A 14,628-nucleotide genomic window follows, 5' to 3' on the forward strand; every position below is an offset into this window, starting at 1 on the left:
AAAAAATGCAGGGACTAAGCTGGTGTAAAACGGTCCAGTCCGGGAATGTCCCTGCATGATCTTGGGGCCATATTCCCGGGTAAATCCCTGCATTTTCTGGTGTGAAAGGGGTATTATTTCAAATAGCCGGGACATGCAGTGCTCTGAATACAGCCAGGCAGCCCCCTGCTCTCTGCCCAGCTGTCAATGGCTGTCATCTCTGCCCGGCGGCTATCCCCCAGTTACCGCAAGCATGTATTCCCCCTTGGCAATGAGCATGTAATCCCACATGGCAATGAGCATGGAACCCCTGGCAATAAGCATGGAACCCCTGGCAATGAACATGTTGGTAAGCAACACTTAAGTAGCATCATTTTTCATAGGCATTATGGTGTTTGGCATAATACGTAATGGAGAATATGGTGTTTGGCTTAACATGTAATGGGCATTATGGTGTAAATTTTTATGACCCTATTTATGAAGCATATTGTGCATTATTGCTCAATCTGTTTGGTATAATAATGTGTATTTTGGCTCAATCCATGTGGCAAAATGTGTATTTTGCCTTAATCTGTGTGGCATAACGTGAATTTTGACTCAATCTGTGTGCCACAGTGTGAATTTTGGCTCAGTCAGTGTAAATTTTGGCTCATTCCATGTGGCACAATGTGTAAGAGGCAAGTACAGTATAAGGGGGTTACTATTGTGTTGCATGATTTGTATAAGTGGTATATGGTGTGGTAAATTTAGGTAGCCACATAAAAGGTGCTGAAATGTTGTCTACCAAGTTTCGGCTTTTAGTATTTTTTTTATGACTGGAATGCTGCCTCACCCTGCAAGTGTCTTAGAACATCGGTATCCTGCATGTGCACCTTTGGAGGGCACCCGCCAATATATCTCCATTTATGCCAGCCCCCTGCCTTTTCCAGGCATATATAATTAGTTGAAAGTATTTACACAAATACAGACACACCCATGAGCAGACCACCCAAACAGAACACTGGTCACCCCCCCCCCCCCCACATTTGGCCACAACCCCTATTATTGTGCATAATAGGCCATTGATAATTTCAGCTCCAGGCCCATTTAGACCTTAATCTGGCTCTGCATGTTTCTTGACATTTGCTGTCAATGTTCATTAAAATAAGCCCTACCCCTAAAATAAGCCCTATGGTGTTTTTTGTTCAAGAAAAAAAAATAAGACAGTGTCTTATTATCGGGGAAACACGGTAGAAACATATAATTTGACAGCAGGTAAGAACCACGTGGCACATCTTGTCTGCCCCTTTTTAAATATGTTACCTCAAAAAATATTTGATCCTTATTTTTTTGTTAAGGATATCAATATGCCTATACCAAGCATGTTTAAATTGTTCTACTGAATTTGCCTCTACCACCTCTAATGGGAGGCTATTCCACTTATCTACTACTCTTTCTGTGAAGTAATTCTTCCTCAAATTTCCCCTGAATCTTCCTCCCTCTAGTTTCAGTGCATGTCCCAGTGTTCTGTTGCTCCTCTTCCTGTGAAGAATGTCTCCCACCTGTACCTTGTTAAAACCCTTATCTGCTCTAAAGTATACATATTAAGATATTTTAGTCTTTCCTGACACGTTTTGTTTTGTAGGCCATGCAGCATTTTAGTTGCCCTTCTTTGTACAGTCTCTAATGTATTTATATCCTTCAGGAGATATGGCCTACAGAACTGAACACAGTACTCTAGATGAGGTCGCACCAATGACCTATACAGTGTCATTATTACTTCTTTCTTTCTACTGATGATGCCTCTCCCTATGCAACCAAGCATCTGACTTGTCTGACATTGCCTACCTGCCTTTAAGTCGCCTGAAATAGTGACACCTACAGTAGATCCCTCTCTTCCTCAGTAGGTTCCATTATAGTGCCATTTATACTATATATAGTCTTTGGATTTTTGAGACCCAAGTGCATGATTTTGCATTTTTTGGCATTAAACTGTAGTTGCCATGCTCTTGACCATTCCTCTAATCTACCTAGATCATCAATCATTTGTTTTACCCCTTCTGGTGTGTCTACCCTGTTGCATACCTTTGTGTCATCTGCAAACAGGCACATTTTACCCTCAATTCCATTTGCAATATCACCAATAAAGATATTAAAAAGCACTGGTCCAAGTACAGATACCTGGGGTACTCCACTTGTAACTTTTCCCTCCTTTGTCTGTACTACATTTACTACAACTCTCTGTTTTCTGTCCTGCAACCAAGATCGTATCCATTCAACTATCTTAGACTCCAATCCCAAGCTTTCAAGTTTATTTAACAGTCTGCAATGTGGGACAGTGTCAAAAGCCTTACTAAAGTCTAGATAAGCAACATCTACAGTCCCACCTTCATCTATTACTTTAGTCACCCAGTCAAAAAAGTCAATAAGATTTGTTTGACATGATCTTCCCCCAGTAAACCCATTCTGTTTTGGATCCTGTAAATTGCTGGTTTTAAGATATTCTACAGCTCTTTGTTTTAAGAGTGTTTCCATTAGTTTCCCTACTACTGATGTAAGGCTCACTGGTCGATAGTTGCTTACCTCTTCCTTGCTTCCACTTTTGTGCAGTGGGACTACATTCACTGTTTTCCCGTCCTCTGGGATTACTCCAGTAGCTAGTGACTGGTTGAATAATTCTGTTAATGGTTTTACCAGCTCCCCTTTAAGCTCTTGTAGTATCCTTGGATGTATCCCATCTGGCCCCATTGATTTATCCACTTTCAGTTTTGAGAGTTCTGTGAGGACTATATAACACATCTAACAAGAAATCTCATAGGGGTTGCAAGTTTCTGTACTGGGCTGAATAGTTATAGCAAGTGCATCATAATATCTTTTCAGTGGCAGTACAGACATTCATTCTATGTCCAACCATATTGGATGAGCGTACATTGGAGGATATGTGCAACCCCCAGGTTATACCAAATTAATGTGGCCATTTGTAGGAGGTTCCCTGTATTCCACTAAAGACCTTATGGCATGTTTGCTATCACTGCCTCCCCACTGCTTTCCTAAATGTGTAACCTCCTTTCTGCGTAGAGGAAGGATTGGGGGCATGTTAGGAATGGACCATCAACGTTATGCAAGCACCAATGGTCTACAGTACATGTAAGTGTTTTACCATCGATGGTGCAGCACCAGTGATATTTGGCTTGTCGGGGGTTCTGGGTACTCAAGCCCCCTTTTCGCAAGCATGTACCACTGATACCCCATTAATAATGATCCCTCTTACAGTGACCAGGCCTAGGGCCAGATGCTCTAATCTCCAAAAGTGATAATAAAGAGAGTGATAAACCACCAACCAATCAGCTCCTGTCTGACATTTTTCAAACACAGTCTGAAACATGGCAGGTAGGAGCTGACTGGCTGGTGGTTTATCACTCTCCATTTTAACACTTTTGAAGCTTAGTGCATCTGGCCCCTAATGTAACAGCAAGGACTCAGTAACTGCAGCCATCGTTGTCACTGCATTCTGCACCACCATTCTGCTCATTTAGTTCTATATCCACCTTCCTAGAAACCAGATCATATAAATATATTCAGAGTGGCATTTTCTGCAGAAGTGACGAGTGATTACTGTTTTTTCATTTTTCAATGAACAGCAATAATAAGGCGGAATGAAACATAATTAGTTGATATTCTGTGTGAGCAATTCTCAGCCTGTTTAATTTATCAGTGTCATTAGAAGTTTTCCTTGAGGCGTGCAAGCAATCAGCGGCGTATTACTGGAGCAAGCCAGCAGCCCACATCTTAACTGTTTCTGCTTCTTGCCAGCAGTCTAAGGATGTCAGCGACACAGCAGACAGATCATATCATTATGTTGCATTGGTGATTGTGCTGGCGGATGGCTGGAATTGTTGGAAGTATGTTCTTGTGAGCTAAACATTAATAAAACTTTATGTCATGTGTTAAATTCTTTAGACATGGTCATTAATAACAGAGGCCACATCTGTCTCTCAGGGACCTTGGAGGGAAGTTTCAGTCTAATTTACTCCAACGGAGGATTTGCTGGCATGAACCAAAGTAAGTACCTGCTTCAGGCAGGATCCAGTAGGTGGCAGCAATGGGACTGATTTATGGGCATAATAATTCTCGGTACTTGGTCCCGATAACCAGCGACAGATCCAAAACAAAAGGACAGAAGGGCACCATGACAATGGAAGGGGGGAATCAAGCATCCTCCAACCGGAATGCTTATGCAATGAGTGCTTCTTTCTGCAATGTCCCTGCAAGTAATCATAGAACACCAGAGCCCCAACTGCACAAGAAGTGCTATGGCTGTAGGAATTCGGACATCTGAGGATGAACTGTCTTATACCCCAAGCTACCCAGACTTGTGCCCCAAATCCCAGTACTGGAGTCTGGCTTGCATGTTGCATGTGTGGAGAATAGTCCCCAAAAAACTGTTTCCATTCCCATTAGTCCAATGGAGTATAGCGAAAAGAAGACAGACTCTCAGACGCGAGTCACCTGTATGGCCAAGGATCCCCTACAGCTGGTCAGCGTGGGGCCTTGTATGGAGTAGCCCTGAGAGAGACTCTGGGCCCTCAATTACTGTAGTGTAGAGAGCCCCCAACTTATTACCCCTGCTGAGGTACTGAAGATTCACACTGCAAAAGTGATCAAGGCAGAGGGAAAGGAGCAAGAGGCATTCATGACAAGAGGCTACCTAGTCTGGCAAGCTGACCAAGAGTTATGAGATGCTGCCATAATGGAGGGCTTCTCATCTGATGTAGTCTTGGCAAATGATCTTCATGGTGGAATCATTGCCCCTTTTCCTAACACAATCACCTGGTGGCTAGACTACAGTCAACACCATTGACATCAGTACAACCCAGCCCAGAGCAAAAGATCACAGCAGCTACACAACTGCCAGCACAGGCAAACACAGCATCAACCAGCCCAGTAGAAAAGATTACAGCGGCTACATCTACCAAGCACATCTACCAAGCATGCCTTTTGCCTCTGGTTTTCCTATATCCCCTGGCAATGCTGTGGATGTTTGTGCCAGATCATTAGATCCTGAGGGGTGTGCAGACCAATAGAAATCCCAATGTAGACCCCCCCCCCTTGTAGTGTGTGACCCTTAGGAGACAGTGAGGGCCACAGGCAGGTTTCAGGGATCCTCTTCTCTTTGAGCCATCCTTGGAAGAAATGAGGCACCAAGTTGGCAGTGACCTTGATGGGATGGGAGCAGGGAGTGTGACCTGGTGGGAAAGTATAATGTGCAGGATAGTCATGAAGGTATAAGTGCATAAACCAGAAAGGGAACATGTCCAACTATTTCCACCAGGGTACTTTACTGAGCAAGTCATGTCAGTTGCCCACAAAATCCCTTTGACAGTCACCAAGAGATTTAAGTGCCAGACACAGAAGATGACACCCAGCTCAACTGCAGGTCCTGTGCCCTGCGTTGGCAGCTTGGGCCCTCCATTTTTGTCTCTGGCAGCGGAAGAGCCATTAAGGCATGTTGTGTGGACATACAGTAGCAGGTAGATTAGGGAGGACATGCAGCCTACCTCTAGTGGATGCTCCATGGGTTTCAGAGGCTGGTGCTCTGTCTGCTATCAGTGTAATGCAGGTGGCGGATGAGGTGGTAAGAGAGAACCTAGGTGACAGGGTAAGATCCCCAAGTCATAGGTCGGTCGAGAAGGATCGGAGGTCTGAAAGTTAGTGATGATGGATACCAGATAGAAATACCCAGGTGCAATACCTGGGGTATAGTGTGAGAGAAGACAGGAGTAGACCCAAACCATTGGAGACAGAGGTGACAAAAGGCTGTGCCCAGACCACAATGATAACCATGTGAATCAAAAAATATAAAATATTTTAATAAACAATATTAAATTAAATAAAAATGGCAATTTCCAGAACCTGTGCAAAGTTGGTAGGATCCAATGTAGCAGTCCCAAGTAGATGGGTTCCAGAATGGCATGCAAAGTTCAGGGTGTCGCTTGAGGGATCGGTCCTGGATGGTAGTAATCAGGACCAATCTTAATCCTCAACCAGTACTGCGAACAAATTCTCCCGATAGATGTAGCCCAGGGCATTCAATGAGTGGGGCCAGATGGTCAGATGAATGAGCAGGTATTGGTCCAATTAAATAGGCACAGGTCCACGGTGCTCCCAAATAAGCTGGCACAGAGGAGTGACCACTCTTAAACTGTCCATAGGGAACAAAGTTAAATATGCATGCACACAAGGCATGCATGACTCTTGCTCTTAACTTGATTGGGTAAGACAACATGGAAGAACTACCCCCATGGTATTCTGCGTTGAATGAGGATAAAATGGCCTGTGAGCCCTGGGTGAAGTGCTAATCTTCTGTGACATCTTGAAATGTGAAAGTGCTGTAACATGTTGTATGCTACTGTATATTCCCTTTAAGAAGGGAGGAGACTTTTTAAAACGGTTAGCAATAAAAATCTTCAAGACAACTGCCTCCATCTTGTTATTCCAGTACAAAATTATGTACATCTGGTTTCCTGCTGTCCCCATTAACATTCCCCACAGGGTATCAGCTGAGGATGCACAATACATTTCATCAGAAGAACCCATATAATCTGCTAACATTGCATTACGGCAATAACAATGCAGCCTAACAATTCATAGAATCTGATAGGGCTGGGGCACTGAGATTGTATAACTCACAAGTAGTGAGTATTGCTCTCTCTCTTACCTTCTGTCTCACGTCTACACTTTCTTCCTCAACCTCTTTCTTGCTTTGACCTTTGTTTATGTATGATTTGTTAGGCTGACTATCCAGTGCTGATAATATTTGGATGAAATGTTGAGTTTCTGAGTTATTGAGTTTTTACAGCTGCTTTGATTTCCAGAGGCCCTTGGATTTGGCCACAATGTATTACTGTAAGCTTGCTAACTATTAAAGGCCATTGTACATCCAGCTACAGATATGTATGTGTAACTTCCAATCAAAATCAGTTGATGACAACCTATTTTGTTCAGCTCCACCCACTTTGTGCAGTACTGAAAGTAGTGGTGCCATATAACGCATACAAATCTCCAGGGGCCTACATAGATGGATATAGGGGCTTGTAGGGTATATACTGTAGTATGCTGAGCTAGTGCTCAAATCTGATACTCATCCACCACACTGCAAATGCGAGTAGCTGTTATGTAATGTCAATGAGACAGAAAGCAGTAGATTGTAATTACACTCGGTATAAACGTGTCCTGCAGCTAAGTGTTGGAAAACTATTTCATTCATGATAAAAAAACAAACAGCAAAATTAGCTGACAAACCTTGTGACGTGATAAACGATGAAAGATAAAACATAAAATCTTGCTAATTAGAATCAGGGAAAATGGGATTTGCCAAATGTAACGTTTATATAAAGTGTCACCTATATTCCCTAGAAGGTGCAATGGTGACCTGCTATCTTTATAAGGGATGCGGTCATTTGGTCTACTGCATTATGGTCGACAGTCATTAGGTCGAATCCATTAGGTCGACATGCTAAAAGGTCGACATGGGAAAATGTCGACATGATTCTAGTTCGAAAGGTCATTAGTTCGACAGGTCATTAGTTCGACAAGGTCATTAGTTCGACATTGTCTATGTCGACATTCACAAGGTCGACATGGAGTTTTTCACTGTTTTTTGAGCCAACATGTGCCGACAGGCGGTATTTCATGCCCTACCATCCACTAGGGCGTGGTGGGAGAATAAAATAGTGTGCCGAGCGTAGCGAGGCACCGTGCCCGACGCATAGCGAGCGGATGCAGTGCACTTTAAACTGTGTCCATGTCGACTGTGTTGACATTCAGGTAAAAAAACAGTGAAAAACCCCATGTCGACCTTGTGAATGTCGACATAGACAATGTCGAACTAATGACCTTGTCGAACTAATGACCTGTCGAACTAATGACCTTTCGACCTAGAATCATGTCGACCTTTTCCCATGTCGACCTAGAGTCATGTCGACCTTTTAGCATGTCGACCTAATGGATTCGACCTAATGATTTTCGACCATAATGCAATAGACCAAATGATCCCAACCCTATAAACCTGGACATTCGTCCACAGAAAATCAACAAACTCCAACACAAAATACAGTATTTACAACAGATGGAATAAGCTCATTTATAACTCAAAAGTTATGCAATAGACACAGGTCATATGCTGTAAATAACATTTCTGTATAAGGCATAGCACAACCCCTTATACAGAAACCATTTTATTAGTGTCTTTTACTACTGACCACTATTCCGTCAGACACTGTAGACATTGATTTCACATGATGTCAGTTCACTGCAGCGATTAACCCTTACATTGCATCCTATATGCAAAGACCTACACACCCTATAGCAGGGCTGGGCAACACCGGCCCTCCAGATGTTAATGAACTACACATCCCAGGATGCTTTGCATTAGTTTTGCTATGTGGCCATGCTGAAACTGATGCAAGGCATGCTGGGATGTGTAGTTCATCAACATCTGGAGGGCCGGTGTTGCCCAGCCCTGCAGGGACATGTCCCAGTAGTTCTCTATCCACTTTATGGGGCTCCTTTCCCATAAAATAAAATGAAGGCACTCACTGGATGACCTTTCCCACTGGCTCCTCCCTTGACTCCCAGATCTGGTCCACTTGGCACCCTAATAGTGCAGGTTTTTGGTATGTCCATGCTTGGCTTCGCTGCGCTTGGCACACTATTATATTCTCCCTCCACGCCCTAGTAGATGTAGGGCATGAAATAGGCCTGTCGGCATTTGTCGGCTCAAAATCCTGAAAAAAACAAAACATTTCTACCATTTTCACTGTTGACCTTCCCAATGTCGACCAAATGCATTTGTTGACCTAATGCCCCTGTTCAGCTTAGGCATGTCGACCTTTTCCATGTGTAAACCTAAGACCAGTCGACCTTCAGTGGTCAACCCAATGTATGTCGACCTTAATAGTGTCAAGCTAACGACCAAATGCCAGCTAGACATTTGTCTGTGAGTCACCTGAAACCCCCTTGAGGTCCACTTTTGGGAACCTGTGATGTAGATATACAATTATATATGTTCTTGGTTTTCTTATATACTGTATTATATAAACTTTTTAAGCAATTAAGTTCCCATGGAAAGTTCCATATAAAACGATCCCCGTTCTCAGTGATACAACATACAGAGCAGTCTGGCGTAGACTAGGACGCTGCTGTGACCCTGGATTGCTCTCTGGGTACAGTCCCCTGAGTACATTGTAGGCAGTTTCCTGCTAGCATTAACCTTCCTCACCTCCGCGCAGGTATAACACCGCTGTGTCAATTACAAAACACTTCTCGGCATGTACCTGAAAAGCAGCAGCAGCCTCCACACTGACAATGTGACCCCTACCGCATTTCATTAATAGCCTGGCCTGATTAAAACGCTAATTCATAGCTTTCCTCCCTTTACACATTACCTGCCAATTACAGCTACACAGGAGTCAGGCAGGGAGGAATTGTTTCTGCGGAAAGAGTCTAGTACCGTATTACATCTACCGCTGGCCAGGAATTAATGCACAAATTGATCTTCACCAGATTACAAGTAAATTGGAAACAGGCACATTATTATGCTACAGGCACATTATTATGCTGGGGATGGATCATAGGATAGACAGCAGCTAGGTCGAAAAGCATTAGGTCGACACTACGAGGTCGACATGGGGTTAGGTCGACATGGTCATTAGGTCGATATGGGGAAAGTTGACAGTCAAAAGGTCGACATGGGGTTTTTCACTTTTTTGTCCCGAAAAAAAGTGCACCACTGTGCTCTCCATGCTTCGGGCACACTGTTACATAGTTACATAGTAGTTAAGTCTGAAAAAAGACTTGCATCCATCTAGTTCTGGAGTAGCCAACCCTAGTCCCCGAGAGCTACCAACAGTGCATGTTTTGCAGGTCTCCTCACAGAATCACAAGTGAGCTAATTAGCTCCATCTGTGGATCTTTTAAAATGTGTCAGTGATTAATGAGTGCAGCTGTGCAGCAGATAGGTTGTCTGGAAAATGTGCACTGTTGGTAGCTCTCGAGGGCTAGGGTTGGCTACCACTGATCTAGTTCAACCTTGGTTTATTAGCTTAACCCTTGTTTACTCTCCCACCACACCTTAGTGCAGGGGTGGGGAACCTTTTTTGTGCCAAGGGCCGTTTGTATGGGGAAAAAATCCTTCGGGGGCCATATGTAAAAATTCTCTTACAAATTGTCCTGCTGCAGCCGTCCCACGCTTCGGCGGCTGCCACTGAATAGGACTGACAGTCTCAGGCTGCTGTTGATTAAGAGGAATCTCACGAGAACGACCGACCTCTCGTGAGAATTATCCTGTACTTGACTCCCAGCGAATCAGACCGGCAACGTGGGCCTTTATACTGTCGACCTTGTAGTTATTGTAGACCTAGTGAACGTATCCCATTATGCTCTGTGCTGAGAAATTGTGCTGAGAGGGGCTTGCCTCTTTTTAATAGGCAAAGCCCCACGATCTAGGGAAAGCCAGAGCAAGCACGGTCTTTCCCTGTGGGCGATAGCGCCGCGCGGGACCGCGCATCACCATCTCTGCAGGACATACGGAGCGATCAGTGCTCCATTAATAGCAGATCTATCAGATCGCTTAGAAAAAGGGCCTGAAATCGCCCCATGTGTATACCCCTTTAGAATACCAAAATTCACGTGCATGAGGATTTCAAATAAGTCTCTGCACTCCCTCAGCAGGCTGCATGAGTAGGGAAGTGTACACAAAGATTATAAAGAGCATGGGTGTTACTAATAGTATAAGCTAAGACATCGGCCACCTAATGCCCCCTTATTGTCTGAGAAGAATGTGAATGTGTCTTATGTACGGCTAGGACGCTTTTGTGCAATTCTCTTACATTTATTTTACAGCTTACAAAAGAGAAAACCAATCCAGCTGGACTCGCACCTACTGTATTTACCCTTCACCCAGCTTCCATGAGTTTTTGTTCCATAGAATCTCGATCAAAGCCGTAACACACTGAATTCTAAGGCAGCATTACCTTGTTTACGTTTATTTTACAGTACATTACCTCTTACCGAAAGCAAAAAATGCTCTAAAACAAAAGACAAATCCACATGACCTAGAAAATAAATATTGGATTTTGGTTGAACTTTGTCTCATAATGGAGGTGCACAATACACGGCAGTATTCCAACACAGTTCAAAAGGAGCCTCATATCCCTGCCTGTTTTGGAATTTCTCTTTTCAAGAGGTAGCATGCATGAACTTCTTTTTATATAATGGTGTAAAATATCAAGGACTAAGCTGACCTCTTCCCACCCTCCAGCATAAAACCTGACCATCTCTCATCCTAACCTACTGTTTATGCTCACCTCTTTCCCTTCTGTGTCACCCCTGTCTGTCTAACCAGGGCCGGCGCCACCACTAGGCAAATCTAGGCATTTGCCTAGGGCGCCGGCCACTGGAGGGCGGCATTTCGCCCCCCCCCCCCCCCCCCTGTGCCGCGGGGGTACCTGTCCTGCGGCTGTGTATATAAAGCTTGCGGCGGCGGAGGCAGCGGGGGGTCCCTGCAGTCAATAAGAAATAGAGCGCTATCCGCCTGGCTACGCGGAAGCGCTTCTGTTGTGGAAACACTGGCCGCACGCTGATTGGCTGAGATTCAGCCAATCAGCGTGCGCCGTGCAGCCAGTGTTTTCACAACAGAAGCGCTTCCGCGTAGCCAGGCGGATAGCGCTCGTTATTTCTTGACTGCAGGGACCCCCGTTGCCGCCGCCGCCGCAAGCTTTATATACACAGCCGCAGGACAGGTACACCCCCCCCCCCCCGGCACCGGGGCGCCCCCACCCCGACTCGCCTGGGGCGCTCCGGTGCCTTGCACCGGCCCTGTGTCTAACCCTCCCTTTTTAGAATGTAAGCTCTCACGAGCAGGGCCCTCTCTCCTCATGTGCCTTTCTTAGAATATATAAACCTCTGCCACCCTGATGATTGCTTCAGTGTCCTGTCCCCTGATGCAACTATCCATATTAACCATGTACTTGTCCTAAACTGTCTTGTACTGTAATTTGTTATGTGTTTTTGCTAATAACTATACTCTGTAAAGCGCTGCGGAATATGTATGCGCTATATAAGAAACTGTTAATAAATAAATAAATGTGTACTCCAGGCTGCCTGTATATCATTATATTACAGATCACTGTATTGTGCTGCTGGAGGACTCTGCTCCTTTCAGTCTCTAATGCTGTGTACACACGGGTCTATATGATTGCTGGGGATATATTGCTAGCAATATATCCCCAGCAATCATATTGCTAGTGTCTCCTTTTCATCAGCGATGAAAAGGAGACACTGCTACGGGGCGGAGGCGGAGCGCAGCAGCAGGTGACGGGAGGAGGGAGGGAGCAGCATCGCAGGGAATGGGAGAACAGCGCTGATTTCTCCGGCGCTGACCTCCTGCCCGGCGATCGCTGGGGGAAGCCGCTGGTCGCAGGAGCATGCTCCTGCGACCAGCGACCATGAAGGGCTGGCCGCGGGAGCGCGCTCCCAGCCATCTATCGCCGGCTGCACATGAAATCACTGGCAATATGGTCGCTGAGCGACCATTTTGCCAGCGATTTCATACATAATTGCACCCGTGTGTACGCACCCTAATGGGTTCTGCTGGTCTCTGTTTCCATCCTTACATCATAATAATTCCCTTGACATATGCAGCCCTGTTCTCTATATAGGCAGTGCCATCAGAGGACAGATTAGTGCTGCCAACAAGACCGGAACAGTTTTGTCTTCAAATAGTTTATTTAGGATGATCTACAGGTTCTTCTTTCCTGGCCCACAGCAAATGTGTAGACCTTCAGGACCAGCAGGTGACAAAGAGCAGACATGTCCAAACTATGTCCCTCCAGCTGTTGTGAAACTACACATCCCAGCATGCCTTGCCATAGTTTTAGTATTCAGTAATAGTAAAACTTTGGCAAGACAGGATGGGACTTGTAGTTTCACAACAGCTGGAGGGCCATAGTTTGGACATGCCTGGCCTAGAGGTAACAATTTCTGTATACCTGTATGTAAATGTATGCATCACAGAGAAAAAGAAATACAGGAGTTTATTCTAGTTCATTCTTTCTGACAAAATCCTTCTTAGATGGACAAAACCATGTGCACTGCAGGGGGGCAGATGTAACATGTGCAGAGAGAATTAGATTTGGGTGAGTTATTTTGTTTCTGTGCAGGGAAAATACTGACTGCATGATTTTACACTTCAATATAGATCTCACTTTGAAGAAAAACCCCACCCAAATCTAATTCTCTCTGCACAAGTTACATCTGCCCCACCCGCAGTGCACATGGTTTTGTCCATCTAAGAAGGATTTTGTCAGAAAGAATGGACTAGAATAACCCCCACAGACGGACACTCTAAACACTAAGAACACGATCATTCAGCACAATTATAATAAATGCTGCAATTTAACATGGAGCATCATTTTTTACCAAAATAATTGGACCCACCTACTACATTCAGGTAATCTAATCATGTGGGTCCCTACAATTCCTAAATTTCAAGCCCAGACTACAGGACCCCTGGGCCAGCACAACCAAACTGCCCCAAGGTATCACACTTACAGATTAAGGGCCAGATGTATCAAGCTTCAATAAAGTGATAAGGGGAGAGTGATAAATAACCAGCCTATCATTTGGCATGCTACAGGCTGGGTTTGAAAAATGACAGTATTAAAAGTGATACATAGGTGAAAGTAGTAATTAGGGTGTTAAAGGGAGTTACATAAGTGAAAGCCAGTTTAGGTACTAAAATGTATAACACCTTTTGGGGCAGATGTATTAAGTCTTAACAATAGATAAATGCAAGGGTGATAAATAAGGAGCTGATTGGCTGGACATTTATCTCTCTTTGGGTGGGATGTTCTAACATCTGCAGCCCCCCTCCACCGACATAATTACTGCATATGCTCTAACATATGCCATAATTATGGCAAAGGACAGCTCTTGCATTAAGAGCTGTCCTTTGCGGTGAGCTGGTGCTCCTGCTGCGGGGGACTGGCTTTCCTCCTCCTCCCTGCACCCGGAAGAGGATTACAGTGCAGGGAGGAGGTGGTCACAGGTCCGGGCAGCACAGCTCTGTGCTGCCCGGACACGGGGGAGGGGTGTGTGTGTGTGTCAGTGCGGGGTGGCGATGGGTCGGTGCGGCGGTGGGTTGCAGTAGAAGCCCATAGGCTTCTATGTGGCATTGCCACCTTTTGCTGGCGATGCCCCCCGGCAGGGGATCTTTGGAGCATCCTAAAATGCAGTAAAACCCCCGATTTTTACCACATTTTCAGTTTAGAGAATATCCCCCTGTATCACCCTTGCAACTATCTCGTGTTAAGGCTTAATACATCTGCCCTAGTAACACTTAAGCTGCTTCTTCTCATTAATGTGATGCTTTGGGACGGCTGGGTTGTGCTGGCCAAGAGGGTCCGGTGATCTGAACCTTAGAAATGTTAGGTACCCATCTGGTAAGGTCACCTTGCTCTGATACGTGAGCCCATATATTTTTCGGAAAGTAGCATTATGCAAAGCACCGCAATTTTACACCATGCTTAATTGCAGAGTTTCTTACAATTGCTATGATTGCCTGTGTTCTTAGTGTTGAGATTGTGCACCTGCATTTTCTCTTTTTTTCTG

This window comes from Crinia signifera, chromosome 1 (genome assembly GCF_055691185.1).
Source record: "Crinia signifera chromosome 1, ASM5569118v1, whole genome shotgun sequence".
Lineage (NCBI taxonomy): Eukaryota > Metazoa > Chordata > Amphibia > Anura > Myobatrachidae > Crinia > Crinia signifera.